The sequence below is a fragment of the Protopterus annectens genome, chromosome 13.part0 (assembly GCF_019279795.1).
Source record: "Protopterus annectens isolate FY-2018-M chromosome 13.part0, PAN1.0, whole genome shotgun sequence".
Taxonomy (NCBI): Eukaryota; Metazoa; Chordata; order Ceratodontiformes; family Protopteridae; genus Protopterus; species Protopterus annectens.
Genome location: NC_056747.1, coordinates 1024741264 through 1024759989, shown reverse-complemented (window position 1 = coordinate 1024759989; position 18726 = coordinate 1024741264).

Genomic DNA, 18726 nt, shown 5'->3' with positions numbered 1-18726 from the left:
TGAATACAGTACCAGATATTAATGTACCATTATTGTGTTCTGAGAGGTCTCCCATATCACAGACACATTCCCCAGAGTCTGAGGACAACCATTACATATTGTCCAACTGGTTTCCAGACATCCTTATTTGTCTGGCAGGTGGTCCACATATATCAGGCACATGAACAAATTCCATAAACATCTGTGTACTGCAGATGTCAGACACCTACGAGGACGAAACCCTACACCACATGTGCACTGCTCTCAGGTATTGTGTAGCACACATGTTACTGGAATGTTCACATACAGTTGTAGTATCAGTCACGTATTTGTCGGATGGTGGCTGTATGACATTGTACTGTAATGTTGCCCATAGGGGACACTCCACAGTAGATGGCAGTGATGGATGTGGACACATAACAGCACAGTCTGTCATAGCACATAGGCCATAACTAGTATACCAAGTATCATATGAGGTTACTAGTTTATGGTCCCTGAACCCAGATAAGCCTAGCCCAGATGCTAGCCCATGTGTATGCAAGGCAGCACCTGATGCCCACTCCAACAGGGACACAGGTGGCATCCCAAAGGTGTATGTGCTGTTAACCATCCAGTTATCCAGGTTCCACTTACAAAGGTGCAAATAGCTACCCTGCCTGATATGGAAAGTGTGCCCATTCTACAGCAGGGTGAGTGTGTGGGACAAACATCTGAGCTGCCAACAAGGCCAGTTGATGTCACACTCCAGGTTGTGGGTGTGTGTGGGTTAATAGAGTGGAACTTCAGTTGCACTTGTGCAGCAGCCCCAACAATGTGGAGTCCATGATTGCCTTGTATGCCAGGCAGAGGTCACCTCTGAGGAGTATGTATGAAACTGGGTAGAGGGGTGGGCTTATAGGCCATGTGTGCATGGTAGATGTTTGACGCCCTGTTATTCCCTGGTGAGGAACCTTTGTGATGTCCCCAGCTGCTGCATGTGCTGTGTGAGGTGAATGATGACTGGGGCATTATACTCAATATGGGCCTTACTGGGGGGAATACAGGGATGTTATGACCCCATGTCCCTGGATGACATACCATTATGTATGAGGTGGGCCATGCAGAAAGTTTTCCTTACAATCAACATGGTGGTGAAATGTCATGTTGCCATCAACCTGTGTACACAGATCCTGCACTACTGATTGCATGCCCATGATGTTGTTAGTACTGTGATAATATGTGGGGACATCAGTCTCCCCAAAGGGGTGACACTACATTTCCTGGTATGCAGCCTGAGGCCATGTTTCTGGCACCTGTCATGTGTCTGAATGAGACCCTCCTAGGCAGGTGTCCACATCACTAGGGAATCCAGTGACAGCGCACAGCATGCAGTCATCTGCAAATATGGTCACCCATGGTCACCCAATGGCTGTGTCCTGCACCTCAGAAGTGTGCACCACACATAACAGAGGCCTAAACACAGAACAGCAGGTGATGCTGCTAGTTATGGGTCAAACACATCAGGTGGATTCCCCTATATAGATTAGGTGGGTCATGTCAGCGTGCCAGTGTGCTACCCTTCTAGTAACATATGGTGTGCATACTTGGAAGTGTATATCTGATATGTCCAAGTGGGTTATACTGTCAAAGTCTTTGTCCAGGTCAAGGTAAGCAGAGTGCACTCTCAACCTCCCTTCCATGACTTTTAGTGACTGTGTCAAAGAGGTCAACTGAGTGTAACAGACATGATCCTTTCCTTGACGAACCCTAACTGTGCATGATGGAGTGTGTGGAGGTCACCAATGTCCTTGTTAATGAGATTCACTATAAACTGTGCAGATCAGTCTAGTTAGGCTGATGGGTGTATAATGTGACAGACTGGTGAACCCTCCACCTTAGTATAAAGGGGTGGCAGTGGTTGTCCTTCACACGTCTGGGACAAAGGCAATAGTCAGGCCTCTTTTGAATATAGTGCCTTATGGTGTTGCAGTGTCATGCTTGGGGTCATGTAGGATGCATCCTGTGATGTGATAGGCTCCCATGATGGCTACATACCATAACTTTCACATGGCAGTAGTGACCACTTCCCTACATATAGGAGAAGGGGGCAGGTACTGTGGACATCCGAATGTACTGATGGTGAGACAGGGGGCAAAGCCTACACTGACTCTGTCAGACATCAAGTATGCTACACCTACAGCACTGGTATAGCTGGTGTCCTTGTCCACCACATGTGAGCAGATTCAAGTGCTTCATCTGATGTTGCAGACATATGTGCAGAAGGGGAGATGATTGTCTGTAGTGGATGTTGATAATATGGGCTCTGTGTTTGCTGTGAAGGTTTTCAGGAGTGGTCCCATTCACTTGTTCATGCTAAGGAGACATTGCTCCAAAAGGAGCACCTGCTCCTACTTTGTCTCAGACAGTGGTATGCCATCCCTGTTATAGACACTATTTCTTGCAGATGTCCACCAGACAGGCATATATATCCTTGCAGAGGATGATATAATCCTATTGGATATACCTGACTCCATGCATCAATACAAATGCACATATAGCACTTGTGTGTGTGCATGTGTGGATATTGTTCCCAGTTCCTACAGAGGTGTTGGGGGCTGTGAAGCTGTATATACCACCCCACAGGAGGCTGTATTCCACCTTGGAGGTGTATGTATGTATGTCTGACCCTAGCTAAATGGGTATTGTTGGGAGATGGTGACTACAAACATGACCGCATGATGGTTGCTTTGTCACGGAGCATGACACTGTAGGGATGCTGCAGTGGTAAGCCGTTTTGCATAATATCAGCTCCAACACACTTTCACTTCATAGTCACAAAGTGGTAGAAAACTGGTAAAAAACAACGAAATAGGCAGACTCCTTGCTCCAGCAAAAGTAGCAATATTATTGCAATTGCAGCACAAAAAGTAGTGAAACAAAAATCTTAACGCAAATTTATTGTTATAGCGTTTTCGCCATGTACGCTGACACAGCTTCTTCAGAGTGAAAAAACAAAGCAGATTTACTCTAAGTCAGACTTTTAAATCTTTAAAAAGGAAGTGATGTCATGATCATCGGTATTTATATTAATACAATTATAAAACCAAATCGTTTAATATCTAAAATCTATACACATGATTAATAATGATAATGAAATCATTTTAATAAGCAAAAAATACCCAATGGTTGGGAAACAAATACTGCAAAAGGTTAAAACCTAAAAAATCTAATATTCTTAAAAGACAATCTAATAAGACAGTAAACAACATTCTAGTGAAATAGTAATGCAACTGGAAACTAATAGGTATAAAGAATAAACTTTATGCAAAATTTACAAAGATATTAAAAAACTCATAGTTGGAGTTTGCTATATAGATGCAATATTAATTTAGTGGACACACAAGATGAAAACATAGTATGGCTATCTTAAGTAACTTCTCAGTTTCAATACTGAGGAGATATTACAATTTTCATTTAATGCTGGATAATTAAATGCGTCTGTTCTAAGTTGCCATTCAAGCTCACATAATTCAAGGAGCAATGGGATAGGACCCCCCCTAATATTGCCTTGTATTTGATCTATTGCCATGAATGAAAAGCTGTGGCCTGGTTGATTAATAATATGCCTGTAAGTGCGTTGCTGTCATTTTATTCTTGATCGCATATAGATGTTCATACATGCGGTCACGTAATCTGATCGGTCTTACCGATGTAGAAAGACGGACAGCAGTCGCATAAGGCCACATAAACAATAGATTTACTTTCGCAATTTAATGGGGCTCTGATTGTATATTTTTATTACGATAGTGAAAGTCTGTCCTGATCTAACTTTATGGCATCTATTACAGAAGCCACAGGGTACATACCACTTTCCTATTGAAAGATGTTTTAAAAGAATCCCTTTGTAATAACTCTTTTAAGTTATTATTTCTTTTGAACACAAATCTAGGAAATAAACCAAATTTATCAATAAGTATAGAGTTACTTGAAATAAAGTCCCAATTCTTACGTATAATAGTCATGATTGCTTTCGAATCAAGGCTAAATGTCGTGATGTAACTCACAGATGGATCAAAAGAAGTTGTCGGGACTGGTATTTCATCCATTATGGAATTTATATTGATGGTCTCATTAGAGTTATTCAAACAAAGGGAAGGGGACATTGCATGATTATTCCTACTTAGAATGGCCTTAAAATAGCCATTATTTCTCTTTGTGTTCACTTCTGAAATGAGTTCACTAATCAAGTGGATAGGATAACCCCTATTTGCAAACATCTCAGATAAGAAATCACATTCTTTATGAAAGTCATCCAAAGTACTGCACATCTTTGCCGCTCTCACTAACTGACCCTTAATTATAGCTCTTTTTTGTTTAAAGGGGTGGTGGCTAGATAAATGCAAAAATGAATTGCAGTACGTTGGCTTTCTATAAATATTTGAGATGTAAGAATGGATCTGAAAATCCTTCATCAATTTGATATCCAAATAGTCAATCTCCGATGTAGAGAATTTATAGGTGAATTTTAAAAATTCTGTGGTTTTTGGAGGAAGAATTTCTTGTCAAAGATGAAATAATTAGACGACAGAACTATATCCAATAATTCTGTCACAAGTTCTATTTCTAACCTTGGGGCACCTAGTTCTGCAAGTAAAAGTGTCTGTTCCTCCAAAAACAGGGAGTTGCCATGGGGTCCCCTTGTGGGGCTTCCGTGGCAAATTTCTTCATGGGATATTGGGAGAAGCATTTGCTTTTCACATCTCCTACCTTAATGGCATCAGTGCAATTCTACACGAGATACTTGGATGACATATTCTTGCTTTTTAGGGGTGACCTCCCTAAAGCTGATGCTTTCGTTAATTCTATCAATAAAACCACAGAATTTTTAAAATTCACTTATAAATTCTCTACATCGGAGATTGACTATTTGGATATCAAATTGATGAAGGATTTTCAGATCCATTCTTACATCTCAAATATTTATAGAAAGCCAACGTACTGCAATTCATTTTTGCATTTCTCTAGCCACCACCCCTTTAAACAAAAAAGAGCTATAATTAAGGGTCAGTTAGTGAGAGCGGCAAAGATGTGCAGTACTTTGGATGACTTTCATAAAGAATGTGATTTCTTATCTGAGATGTTTGCAAATAGGGGTTATCCTATCACTTGATTAGTGAACTCATTTCAGAAGTGAACACAAAGAGAAATAATGGCTATTTTAAGGCCATTCTAAGTAGGAATAATCATGCAATGTCCCCTTCCCTTTGTTTGAATAACTCTAATGAGACCATCAATATAAATTCTATAATGGATGAAATACCAGTCCCGACAACTTCTTTTGATCCATCTGTGAGTTACATCACGACATTTAGCCTTGATTCGAAAGCAATCATGACTATTATACGTAAGAATTGGGACTTTATTTCAAGTAACTCTATACTTATTGATAAATTTGGTTTATTTCCTAGATTTGTGTTCAAAAGAAATAATAACTTAAAAGAGTTATTACAAAGGGATTCTTTTAAAACATCTTTCAATAGGAAAGTGGGTATGTACCCCTGTGGCTTCTGTAATAGATGCCATAAAGTTAGATCAGGACAGACTTTCACTATACGTAATAAAAAATATACAATCAGAGCCCCATTAAATTGCGAAAGTAAATCTATTGTTTATGTGGCCTTATGCGACTGCTGTCCGTCTTTCTACATCGGTAAGACCGATCGTAGATTACGTGACCGCATGTATAAACATCTATATGCGATCAAGAATAAAAATGACAGCAACGCACTTGCTAGGCATATTATTAATCAACCAGGCCACAGCTTTTCATTCATGGCAATAGATCAAATACAAGGCAATATTAGGGGGGGTCCTATCCCATTGCTCCTTGAATTATGTGAGCTTGAATGGCAACTTAGAACAGACGCATTTAATTATCCAGCATTAAATGAAAATTGTAATATCTCCTCAGTATTGAAACTGAGAAGTTACTTAAGATAGCCATACTATGTTTTCATCTTGTGTGTCCACTAAATTAATATTGCATCTATATAGCAAACTCCAACTATGAGTTTTTTAATATCTTTGTAAATTTTGCATAAAGTTTATTCTTTATACCTATTAGTTTCCAGTTGCATTACTATTTCACTAGAATGTTGTTTACTGTCTTATTAGATTGTCTTTTAAGAATATTAGATTTTTTAGGTTTTAACCTTTTGCAGTATTTGTTTCCCAACCATTGGGTATTTTTTGCTTATTAAAATGATTTCATTATCATTATTAATCATGTGTATAGATTTTAGATATTAAACGATTTGGTTTTATAATTGTATTAATATAAATACCGATGATCATGACATCACTTCCTTTTTAAAGATTTAAAAGTCTGACTTAGAGTAAATCTGCTTTGTTTTTTCACTCTGAAGAAGCTGTGTCAGCGTACATGGCGAAAACGCTATAACAATAAATTTGCGTTAAGATTTTTGTTTCGCTACTTTTTGTGCTGCAATTGCAATAATGTTGCTACTTTTGCTGGAGCAAGGAGTTCGTGCCTATTTCGTTGTTTTTTACACTTTCACTTCATGTGGTGGTAGCTCCTAGGTGCACCGAGCTGTTTGTAATTACAGTGTTGATGGCTCTCTGGCCATTTGTGTGCTGGCATGGGTACATCTTCCAATGTATGTTTGGGTCATTCAAGTAACCCAAGATCAGGGTACAGACCCAAATCCTAATACAGTTGATGAGGTCCATATAGGCAGAATGGGCTTCCTGGTCACATGTGGTGGCCAGTAGCTACCTATGATTGAATAGGTGTGTTGACAATGGTGAACTGCTCCTGCATTGCCTCATGTGCATCTTACTGCCTGTACAGCGTAGAGGTGTGCATGTGTCTCATATATAGTGAAATCCCATCTCCCATGGCATAACCACCCACACTTTGGGGTTTGACTGCATGATAGGATGGTTGACCAGGTAAGGCTGGGGTGCTCTCTGCAACTTTGAACCATGTGACTGCACAGATGTCAGCATTTCTCAGGGTTAAGAATGGGCAGAGTCATGTGTAGACTCCTAGCATTTAGCAGCATGACCTTCAAAGTGTTTTTGCTCTGACAGTTGTATGTTCATAGGGATAACCTCACCACCTTTCCTATATTGCTACATACGTATCGCATGTGCTACAGAGCTAATAAAGGCACTATGCGGGTAGTGAGAACCATTGCCAGATGAATGAAGACCAGTTGAGACAGATTGAAGCTATCTCTGGCAAAGCATCATGATCTGTTGACCATATCATCCCAGGTTCTCAGGTTCTAGAACCCCCTGAAATATCACAAGATAACAGGCCACATGTTAAAGTCAATCATTTCCTGATTGTATTGTAGCATCAGTCTGGGTGACAGCGGAATGCTGCATAAGGCTAGGGACATACCTGCCTGGGACACGTAATCAGCATGCTCACTCATGTCTCACTGCATATAGTCCAGGGAGGTACATCTCAGGTCAGGCACACCAACATGGACTGTGACAAACTCATGACAGTACCTGTTAGTGAGAGACAGCAGTGGTATGTGATATGGTGGATTCTGTCACCTGACACACAAGTAACTGTGACCATCCACATATACAGCCTGGTGAGAGGCACATCAGTGTGTCTCACAATGGAGTCTCCTATGTGTAACATGTTTGATTTGTGGTGATGCCTTCATGGCTGTGAGACACAGGTGTGTGGTTATCTGTGGTATGTGCTATGTAAGGCTGTGACATTAATGTGTGGCTTTGCCTTAGATGTCTCCTTTGTGTGTGGATGTGTATGTTGGGGATCTCTGCATATGTGTGTGTGTGTGTGTGTGTGTGTGTGTGTGTGTGTGTGTGTGTGTGTGTGTGTGTGTGTGTGTGTGTGTAGATGTGGGTGGTGTGTGAGGTGTACTGATTGTGTTGACAACCTGTTTGGGGACAGATGTGCAGGCTTGACAGGGAGAAAGCATGGACTGTAGGTTCCTAATTTCATTGCATCTCACACAGTGTGTTCCTTGGTGGTGTTTGTAGATGGCTGTCCATCCATGTACATGAGGCAGGTGCTACACTGTGCCAAGATGTCCATATCAACTGGACTGGCAGGGGAAACTGTAGGACATTGTCCAGCCATATATTCCAGAATCTGATGGAGGAAGGCCAGGGAGACCTAAGGTGTGGGCCTACAGCCCATGTACTTACAACAGTAGGAGGCTGACACCATGGCTCACAATGTGCACAGGTTATGAACAAGCAGTAATAAGTGCAACAGGAAAATGCATCTGAACACCTTATAGAACATGCAGCAAGTAGCAGGAAACATCAAGATCAGGAGGGCAATGCATGATGTATTGCCACTATGTTGCTGATAGCCACATACATACTTTGGTGATAGATGATGGGGTATGATGTGGGAGATAGTGGTGGATAGTGCTGGCAAATGTGGATGTGCAGGGTGTGAATATAATGTTGAGCAATGTGTGTTCCCCTCTTCATGTCTTTCAGGAGGGATGTACCGCCATAGGAATCCGCCTTTCTCAGAAACAGACTGACTCCATAATTGATGCCATGCGACTCCATCACAAAGTCTGTTGTCAAGGAGTAGCCATAACCAACAATGAAATGCACTGTGGGCAGACCTCGAGGCATCAGTTAATCATGTGGGCCAGCATGACAGGAGCTATGAGCAGGTCCGAAACTGGGCCACTGATATGATACATCATGCACTGCAAAGGGCCACAGCTGTGGCCAGGGATTGTGTTGGCACCGGTGAAGGGCCTGCTACACAACAACCATTCTCAGTCACAGATGAGTTCCTGGCAAACCTGGATTCAGCCACCAGCTCACAAGAATTGATTACATCATATGTCATGTAGGTGGGTGGCACAACTTCCACAACTGAGCACCATCCAGGTTAGCCTCCAGTTGTCATCACGTTAATACTGTAGCATTCATAGTGGCAGCCTCTGCATACCTGTACACATATGTCAGGTCAATTTGCATTTGTCATGGGAGTTGTAATGCACTCATGTGCACACCTATTGTGAATGTCGGCAATGTGGGTAGTATCACAGTTTGTACTGTACATGTTGATATATGCACATGTTATCCTGTACCAATGCCACATTTGTGCCTGTTGACAATACCTCTCCCCCACAAATCCATAGGTACCTCTGGTGTGGCCAGGGTCCATCATCTTGTTGCTGGCGAGTGTGGAACTGTTTTGTTATGATTTATCTATACCCTAGGCATGTTAAGGGCTGACAGTTTGCCATGATACAACTGTTAAGCTAAGCCATATTTCAATACATGCATGTTCACTTGTGGAGAGGTGCACTGCAGTGCATTACATTGGTAATCACAGCAGCATATTTGCAGGAGCTATAACATATTAGCACATATTTTGTGAAGATGTAGGCAGTCTGCTATAAAGGGTGCATTACTATTGTGGAAATGGGTGCACTGTGTTGTAGGTGAAGGTCCACCACATACAATGACATGTCATTTATCTCACAGGTGTATAGTACTAGCAACATTAACTGTATGTAGCTGCACTGCATCTTTTTAAGGGCTTGTCTTGTGTGTGTCTGTTGTGGTTTGCTTGTGTGTTGTGCATGGCATCAGTCATAAGGTGTGGTCTGTCTAATGCATTTCTGGCTCCTCACATTTGTGTGTGTGTGTGTGTGTGTGTGTGTGTGTGTGTGTGTGTGTGTGTGTGTGTGTGTGTGTATCAACAAGCATTATAGTGCAGGGATTAATGTGGTCATGTTGTCTTCCCCTCACAGGTGACCATGGGGGTTGGAGTGTGTCCCCCTCGCAACCTGATGTCAGTGTCTCATTGGACTCCGATAATGATGGTGGGCATAGTGAGGCACAGGTGAGGTTGTTGGGGGCTGAATCTGTTCCATTGGTTGACATCCCACTTCCAACCCCAATGTCACTGCACACAGTCAGTATGCTCACACATACCCAGTCCCCAGCAGCCACAGATATTGGACAGTCAGAAGGTAGTGGAATCAAACAGGAGAGTGTGGTGACTATGGCATCTGTGACTGTAGAAATTAGCCATAGCCAGAGAACTGGTGAGTTCACACACAGGAAAATTGACAGGGGTTCTCTAAGGAGGACTGTTGCCCATCAAGCACCTGTCAGAGGTGTCACAGCATGTGTCACCCGATGCATGTTTCAGTCCATCATGGAGGCAGAGGCACATTGTAAACAGTACACCAGATGGATGCTCAGGGTCATGGATGCCACACTGCCTAGCATGTATGACTCCATCCATGACATTGGTGATGCCTTACGTCATTGCACTGATGTAGTAGATAGATGGTGGGTAAGACAGTGTCAGTCCTTAACCATGCAATGTCTGTGCTTGAAAATGTGGTGGGAGTAGGGTGCCAGACACATGGACGTAGGTCAGCAACAACATCAGCTGAGAGCCCAAGTGGCTGTACACAGTCACACTCCCATAGTGGCAGTACCATCAGCACTACCAAAAGGAGGGTACTGTCCTCACCACAATGTGGCAGGCCATGGACACATGGTCCTGGGTGGTCCCATGAGGGACACAGAGCCAGCAGAAACTGGTCACCATCAGTAAGTAGTACCGCATCTGGCCCTGGGTGTGGTGGTGCCAGTTCTGGTGGAACCAGTTCCTGTGTTCATGGCCAGAGACAGTGAACTGTACATTCTGCCATGTATGGCCCAAGCTGTCCAACATACCCTCATGTAGGGCTGGCGCATGGCTTCACTGTGTACATGTACACACTCACACATCACTAGCACATGCAAGTCACCACCAGACACATACAACTCCTCTCCATGGCCTAGCTGACCAGCACCCCTACACACACACACACACACACACACACACACACACACACACACACACACACACACACAATCTCAACTGTGTGGCACAGCCTAGGCCATTGCCATCCCCACATCACACCCTGTGCATATGATGATACCTTTGCCACATCTCTGTCATCCATACCATCGATGCAGGGACATGCTAATTTGTGTCTAATGCACAGGGAGAAAGTAGTACACTTAATGGCATTTTGTAATGCAGTAGTGTCATGCCCTGTAAGTTGCTGTCTGCTGGAAGTTGTCATATGTAAACATCAAAGTGTATGTACCTTTGTGCCATGATGCTGTATTGCTGTTACTATTGCTGAATGACTGTTGTCTTCTAGACCTTATTCTGTTTCTGTTCCAGGTGTGTGTGTGTGTGTGTGTGTGTGTGTGTGTGTGTGTGTGTGTGTGTGTGTGTGTGTGTGTGTGTGTGTGTGTCTACACTGTGGGGGCCTGCTGCCAATACAGCATCTGAGGATGGCATAGTGGCAATGTAGAATTGTAACATTGCCAAGGTACAGCTGTATATGTGCATGGTTACCTAGGTACGTATGTGTAGAACAGTGTGTGAGGGACAATGGGGGGTGGACAGTGTAATCTTGCATGCATACCCTTGACACAGCATGCTACTCCTGATACATGTCACCTGGGAGTTCCATAGTATCACAGGTTTATAGGATCATAGAAGGTTAGTAGGGTAATGGCCCTGGGTCCCTTACACCCCTAGCCATTAATTTATCCCCAAACAGTATCATCAGTCAGCATCTGTTGCCTCTGCCCTTGATGGACACAGGTGCGACTCCTGGGACAGATTTGCAATTTTCCATCCACTCATCATGGTTGCACTTGATAAAGGTCTGCATGATATTCTATTTGACATGTCTGGGAAGTGCATTCCTGAAGCCTCTAGGAGACAAACCTGCCTCTCCAGCAGGTATTCGCAAGGAGTGTTAGACTCACATATATGGGCCAGCTGTTGAAGGGCTGGGCACAACATTGCCATCTAGGCATGCCACAGCCCACTTGTGGACAACCTGTCCAATACTGACTGGGACACTACTGATTCGAGGCTGTCTGCATGGAACAGGTATTGGAGGCCATGGATTACCTTTGTGGGTATTACTATGGCCTTTCCAGTTGCTGCAGATGTCTGGATAGGTACACACCAAAAGGGCCATGGTACTAAATTATTGTTGTACTGACTGAGGACTATACAGAGGTAATGTCTTTTTTGGATGCTCTCCCTTTATCTATGTGGTGAACTGCGTACAAGGCTTTTCTGACCACTGCCGTTACTTGATGACTGAATGCAACAGTGTTGTCAACCCCAGTACCCAGGTCTCTTAACGCAGATTGTGTGTTTATGGGGTTGCCATTTATGTCGGAATTAGTTGGGCCATGTCCTTGCCATATGGTATGATGGTAATGTTTTCTGCATTCAGCTTGAGGCCAGGATCTTGCCACCATTCCATACCCAATATAAGACCCTGTTGCAGTGTGTTAACATCAGTTGGTGGGTCACTGACAGACAGAACACAATTTACAGTCACCACAGCCTTAGGCAGTACCTACAAATATGGGTGGTGGCAGTTAGCATTCATGCCTAGATGCATGTGGATCATTGGGGGTAGCAGCAACTCACAGGGCCTCCACATGTCTACATATTATACACACATAGGTAAAACAGAGTAGGATTGCCACCTTATGATATATGCAATGTGGGACACTTCTTGTAGTATCATGAGAGTTGTCAGGACAAACCATACCCATGGCAAGTGCAATGGACAGGACTTCTCTTGGACTTCCAGTATGACAGCTTATTTTGTCACATTTCCATAGCTTATGCTATTTTTCATAACATTAAGATGTTTTTGATGTACAATAACTGCTTTATGCAACTAATACACAACATTAGGAAATGTTTGTTGTCCTACATTCTTGGGACCTCTGTATTGTTTGAGTTGTTTTCACAGGTCACACCTGGCCAAACATGGGCTGCAACCTGCAGGGAAGGACAGGTAGTGGCCATACCTCTCTTCTGTATAGATTTCTGCAGAATGTCCTGATGTTTGCTACATATTTTTCATCCGTTTTTCATAACATTGTGATTGTCTGGCAAATTAGTGGCAAATCATTAAAGACTGAAGTTAGACAATGACAGATATTTTATTTTCAGACTTCATACCCTTCACAAAATTAATGCTAATGCACAACCTGCTATGCTATTGACTATCTATGTTTGTAAGAACAATATTTAAAAATTGTCTCTATTATATGGCCTTTGTCCCACTTTTCTATATGGCTTTATCCAGATATTTTGCTCTAAAGGGTTTGAGAGCTCTGAATGTGGTCCTAACACAGCCACACTGCTGTAAGAGGATATGCATCCACACATGCATACACTCACAACGTTCCCTGTCTTGGGAATAGAACCGCTACTTATCTAGTTATATGCACTATAGTAGTCCATCCATATCACATGCACCACAGAGATATTGTGGTCAGATGGTGTCTACCTGTGCTTCTAAGGTGGATGACATCAGTAGGTCCTGAACAGATTGACAATGGGGGGTTAAACAGGTCTTTAAAATAATATAACCATTACACACACACTCTCACACACACACACACACACACACACACACACACACACACACACACACACACACACACACACACACACACACACACACACACACACACACACAAGACTGTCATGCTGCTGAAGAGTGTCTAATGGTGAAGAGTGTCTAACGGTGCATCTAAAGTAGATGACACCAGCAGGCCCTGTAAAGTAATTCAATGAGGGTGATTAACAGGGTGGTACAAGCCCTCAAAATGGTATAACCATCGCACACACAAGGCAACCACACTGCTACTGGGGATATGTTTCTCTCACACACACACACACACACACACACACACACACACACACACACACACACACACACACACACACACACACACACAGTTGCTAGGTGTGCGATTATAACCCCTACCTAGCCATTAGTATGTACTACAGTGCTATGTACTTATAGCATGTGCCACCAAGCTTATGTGCCTGGCAAGTGTCTAATGGTGCACCTAAGGTGGATGACACCAGCAGGACCTGTAAAGAAATCCAATGGGGGGTTAACAGGGTGGAACAGGCCCTAAAATGCATTGGCATTGCACACACATAGTTGAGACATAAACACACCCACACACACACACGCACACACACACACACACACACACACACACACACACACACACACACACACACACACACACACACTGAATTGCCATGGTTGGAATTGGAACCCCTACCTATCTAGGCATATACACTATAGTGCTACATACTTATTACATGCGCTTCAGACCTTATATGTTTGGAGAGTGTCTAACAGTGCATCTAAGGTTAATGACATTAGCAGACCCTGTAAAGTAAGCCAATGGGGGGGTTCCCAGTTAGGCACAAGCTTTAAAATGTATTGGCATTGCACATACATATGCAGGAACTACACACAGCTGCAAGGGGATATATCCAGACACTGGACATAGCAGAGAGACAAGACAGAGAAAATACTAGGAAAATCAGGTACGTTATACAAAACTAAAAACACATACCTGCTTTTCCTTGTATTTCCCCCATTCTCTCTCTCTCCTACCCCTAAACTGCCTGACATTTTATTTTTGTATATAAAAAAAAAGAAAAGAAAAAAACAAAAATGGAGCAACGGAGACCTTCTTTTCTGTGTTGCTTCCTTTGCAAAGCAATGATGTACTGGGTATGCATGGGAATGCAAGTCCCATACGCATGTGCAGTACATCATAAAAAGCCCCCAGATACTGGAAAAACATGGAAGGAAAGCAAGGCGTTGGTATACAAAGACATTTATTTAAGAAAAGTAAATATTTTCTCTTAAATAATGTCATTGTATAATAGCAATAACCGACCCCGTGGTTGTGATATATTATGATTTACCCACGGTTGCCTTCGCCCTCATGATTAAACCACAACAACCGTGGGTAAATCTTAATATACCATACCAACATTGGTTATTGTTTAAGTAAAATATATACACTTAATAATAATGTACCCCTAATGAGTAATTAATATTCAATTCTGACTTCTTTTTTAAATGAAAATGTTTGTTTGCCCTTAGCTCAGTTTTGCTATGCACTTCTAAGCCAAGCTAAGCAATGCTTAAACAGGATCTGTCTGAGGAATAACAGAATATAACCAGAACAGAGTGTAAGAAAAAAACAGGAACCAAACAAATACTCTGAATAGCTGGAGGCCAAGAATCATGCCAAAGCTAGAATAACCAGAATTTAATCAAAGTCCTTGATATAAAAGACACTCCATAAGATAAAAACACTATAATATCACAATGTCTCCACCAAAAATGCAACCACAGTCAAGCGCTTTTGTCCTTCCTGGACTTCTTCAGAACTGTGTTACAGGAAAAAACTACCCCATTTAAAACACATAGTGACCAATCAAATTGGTAAAACAATCAAATATACAAATTGTTTAAAAGAACAGTCATAAACACTTTAAAAATTGTTGTTTTTTCATAAATTTCTTACTCTATGTTTCAGTTCTGGCTTGAGTGAAATAAAATCATTCAACCCTGGTGCTACAGTTGAGTTGTAATGCATCTGCCACTTCATCTCAGCCCTTTCCAACTTGTTCTTCCAGTCACCCCCCACAATATCCTTACCTACCACTTCTAGGATACCAAAGTAAAATGTATGGTTGGGGTTAACGTTTATATGTCAGTACAATGCATTAGTTTCATCCTGTCTTCTAACGTCATAAAGATGCTCGTAAATCCTCTTTTTTGATATGCAAAAATAGAAACAGTCCTGACAGATGGCGACATAAACCACCCCTCTTGTAACACAGGATCCTGCTGCCAACTTGATGTCAAATTCAATATTAACTACAGGGTAAGTTAAAATGAACCTGCAAAATTCACAAGCCCACACCTTGTGCTACCCTTAAGGTTGGTGGCTGATTTAGAAATAGGGTGTTCTAATAAATATTTCAAATTATTATTTGTCCTATACATGAATTTCGGTTCAAGTCTTACAACATCTAGAACATCCTGGCTACCTTTAAACAATAGCCAGTTTATTTTGATAATGGCCTTAATCTTCTCACTAGTTTCACCATAAGTAACCACTACTGAAAAAGAAAAATAATCTTTTTTCTCCAGAGACTCATTCACATCTTCACAAAGTTTGGAGCCAAGAAGCGGTTTGCATCTGGAACCCCAATCACTAATTACTTGATGACAGATAGGTAACACAAACTCATGGGGTACCCCCTTTCCACAAACTAACCAGAGTTCCCATTTCCGCCTTTATGATTTCTAGCCTGGAACACATTCTCGCCATCTGGACCATCTGGCCCTTTACAATGTTTCTTTTAACATGTATTGGGTGGCTACTCATGAAATCCAGATAATCATTTGAAAACATAGGTTTTCTGTATATTCTGGACTCAAAACAAGAATTTTCTATGTTCTTAATAATTAGTACATCTAAGTAATTAATTTTCTCAGTACTAAAATTGCCAGTGAATTTAAAAAATTCACAGGCATTGTTGAAATAATTCATAAAATCCTCATGTTGATCCTTAACCTTCCAAAGAATGAAAATATCATCCAAAAATCTTAAGTAACTAATCCAGGAATCAACAAAAGAACTATTATGTATAATACAGTTTTTCACAACCAAACATGACAAGATTTGCAAACAATGGAGCACAACTAGTGCCCATTGTCACACCTTTGGTTTGTCTGTAGAACTAACCCCCAAAAAAGAAGAAATTATTTTTCAATACTATCTCCATTAACATCATGATGAAATTCACCATAGTGTTCCCTAAAGAGGTCCTTTCCAACAAAACCTCATGAAAAAGCTCCAACCCAAGGTTGTGGGGAATAGAGGTAAATAAGTCCACCACATCAACGGTGGAAAAACTTATATTTTCATCAAAATATTCACTTTTAATATGACTTAAAAAAATCCCAGGAATCATTTAAAATATAATCTAGAGAGGTAAGAGACTTCCTTACCACTCGGTCGATAAATAATAAGTGGAGCTGTTCTGACTAGTTACAATAAGTCGATAAGGGGGGGGTCAGTTATATTTTTATGTGTTTTCAGAATACCGAAAACAATAGGGATAGTTGGACTGTTCTTAGTTAAGAATTCAAAAACTTCCTCACTAATGTCACCCTGGAACAATGAGCCCTCTAGTGCCATCTGAATTTTCCTGTGGGCAATGTTAACTTCATTCCTGGAAACATTTTCATATTTCCCTTCCTCCTGTAACATTGTAAAAATGTTTTCATTATACTTCTCAGTCTTTACTATAGCCATTCCACCCCCCTTGTCTGGTTTCATAAACCTAAGCCCATCGTCCCTCTGTAGCTCTTTCAATAGTTCACTTTCTTCCCTGGTTAAATTATATTGCCTAGTTCTATATTTTTCATGTAATTCATATATCTCCTGTGAACATATTTTCTCAAAGTTCACTATCAAAGGATGGAGGGGGGGGATTTATACAACTTTTTTTTCCTTAGTGGGTTAATTTCTGTATTCCCTAAGTTGCCCTTAAACATGAATTTCAAATTCATTTTTCTGGTAAACAATTTAAACTCCATCAAAGAAGTACTAATGCTGGCCTTCTTTGCAGGCACAAATTTTACACCCTTCATTAATAGAGTAAAAAAAATGTATCAATAGTAATACCTGCATGTTTGAAAATATTAAATCCCTGGTAGGAAAGGAGTAACCCCCCAAAAGAAGTAATAATATGACTAATACAGGTAGAACCATCCAGACCTAGTTGTAACTGTTCTTCCTCCTCTGATATTGATTTCTGTATGGATTCCCTCTAACCCCCCTGGAGATCTAAAAAAAACTTCATTGTTACCTCTGTAGTTGTTCCTCTTATTCTGCAACCTCTCTGACCATCTTATAGGTGGATACTCATTAACATAATCCATCTCCCTCTCACTGTCTCTTTGATGTGAACCTTGCCTTTCCTGTAAGGTAAGGTTCCTTAATTCAGTACTAATTTCCTTACTCATTTCAAAATACAATTTTGGAAAAGGGTAAGCCACCTTGTTATGATATTTATTCTCATCCTTTCATTCTCATCTGTCTGAGCAATACTTAGCAGTGCTCAGCTCTGCTTAGCTAGTATAAGCATTGCTAAGAAGTCCCATTCTAAGTAATATTCAGCTCAGCTAAGCAGATTTGCACACTGCTAAGCACTGCTCGGCATTTGCTACCTTAAGCACTCAACTCAGCTTAGGGGGTTTGCACACTGCTCAGCTTTGCTCAGCATTTTTGAAAATGGTCCAATGATGGCAAAAGACAGGAATATGGCCTTATTAAACCACACAGTTGGGAATACTGGCAAGAAAGTGATGAGGTTAAAACTACCAACATAACAGTTGCAACAAAACCCAAATTAAAGGTCATGCTGCTAAATGCTAGGAGTCTAAACGTAAAACTGCACTCATTGCAAACAGTCTTAACCATGGAAAATGCTGACATCTGCGTAGTCAAAGAAACCTGGTTCAAAGCTGTGGAGAACATCCCAGCCATACTTTGTTACGCATCCTATCATATATTCAGACCCCAAGCTATGGGTAGTAAAGCCAAAGAAAGTGGAGTTTCAATATATATATTAAAGACATACACACCTCCAGGCTGGTCAAACTGTATGACACACAGGAGACACTTCAGGTGCAGTTAACCATTGACAAGACCCCTATACAAATCATAGCTAGCTACTGGCCCCCAAATCTGACCCAAGATGCCCAAACTGCCTATATAGGCCTCTTTGAACCTATCCAGATTCAACCCTTTACCCTGATCCTGGGTGAC